The sequence below is a fragment of the Geospiza fortis genome, unplaced genomic scaffold (genome assembly GCF_000277835.1).
Source record: "Geospiza fortis unplaced genomic scaffold, GeoFor_1.0 scaffold391, whole genome shotgun sequence".
Classification (NCBI taxonomy): domain Eukaryota; kingdom Metazoa; phylum Chordata; class Aves; order Passeriformes; family Thraupidae; genus Geospiza; species Geospiza fortis.
Window position 1 is genome coordinate 109,911 of NW_005054472.1, and position 1,451 is coordinate 111,361.

Consider the following 1,451-nt stretch of genomic DNA (forward strand, 5'->3'; position numbering starts at 1 on the left):
AAATATATATAATACATATATTATATATAATATATAATATATAACATTATACATTTTATATATAATAATATATTAATTAATAACTAATATATTAATTAATATAGTAATATTAATTAATATTGATATATTAATTAATAATTAATATATTAATAATATATATTAATTACTACTTATAATACTATTATTATAATTAAAATATTCTGTAAAACAGGACACAAAGAGTGGCCAAATTGATGGAAAATACTAAATATTAAAAAACAAACAGGAAAAAAACCCCAAACCACCTTTCCCAGAGATGAGCTAAGCTGTTCTGAGGAGCGTTCGCCAAAGTTAAGAGTTCAGGCTGCTGAAATCCTGCATTTTCCAGCGGGAAGGATGCTGAGCCAGGGGCAGAGTTACAGACTGCACTGGAGAGCAATTCTGATCAAGTTCCTCCTGATGTTTCTGGCATTTGCAGCTCCAGGCATGTCACGATTCTGTCCATCACTCACAGGACACATGGCACATCCCCAGCTTGGAAAAGTTTGGTCTAAAAACCATTGAAAAGGGTGGAGAGGCCTCAGTGATCCCCTGGCTGTCACAGAACAGGAGCAGAGAGAATTCTGGAATTGTTCATGGATGGGTTTTAGTGCATAAAATGGAATATTCCTCTTTATTAAATATTCACTGCATTCATCTCCAGGGAATGATGGAGATCCCACAGTGGAACCTCGTGGAAATTTCAAACAAATGGGGAATGTGGAGTTTTTCTGGAGGTTCCATCTAAAGGGAAGGCCAGAAAACAACCCTGGCCACAGCAATGGGATCCCAGGGGGATTTTGTCCCTTCAGAATCCAGGAGAAAGCAGTTACCTGGCAAAGCCCAATGGGCATCAGGACACAAAGCTGTGTCTCATTTACCTTTAGTATCAAAGCAGAAAAATACACTAAAAACCTCTTGTTTCTCCAGGAAAAAAGCAGAATATTAAAAAAAAAAATCACACAAGATCTAAAATTAAAACCAGAACAGGTGAGCTAAATTACTAAATGTGAGGAAAAGGTTTTTCCTTCTGCAGCTGCTGCAGTTCCTGAGCACCAACAGGGATGAGAAGTGGCTCAAGAAGCCACCAGTTTGTAAACAGCATTTCAACTTTATAAATCCTCTCACAGCACAAAAACCCCTCCTAAACCCAACTGCTTTTCCTGCAGGATGAGCACACCAATAATTACCAACATCCCACTGCAAACCATCCTTTTGTGAAGGTTTTTTTCCCTCCTAAAAACCCGCGGAGAAAGGAAAAGTGAAAAGGGAATGAAGCTGAGAGCCTTTCCCTTCCCGCACCGTGTGAGCAGGAGGAAAAAATAGTTGCTGGAGGCAGAGGGCAGCTCTGCTTTGTAACGAGGAGCTAAAATAGAGCACTATTATTGTCTTGAGATCTTCTCCGACGCCTACGGGTGACCCTGGAGTTCAGC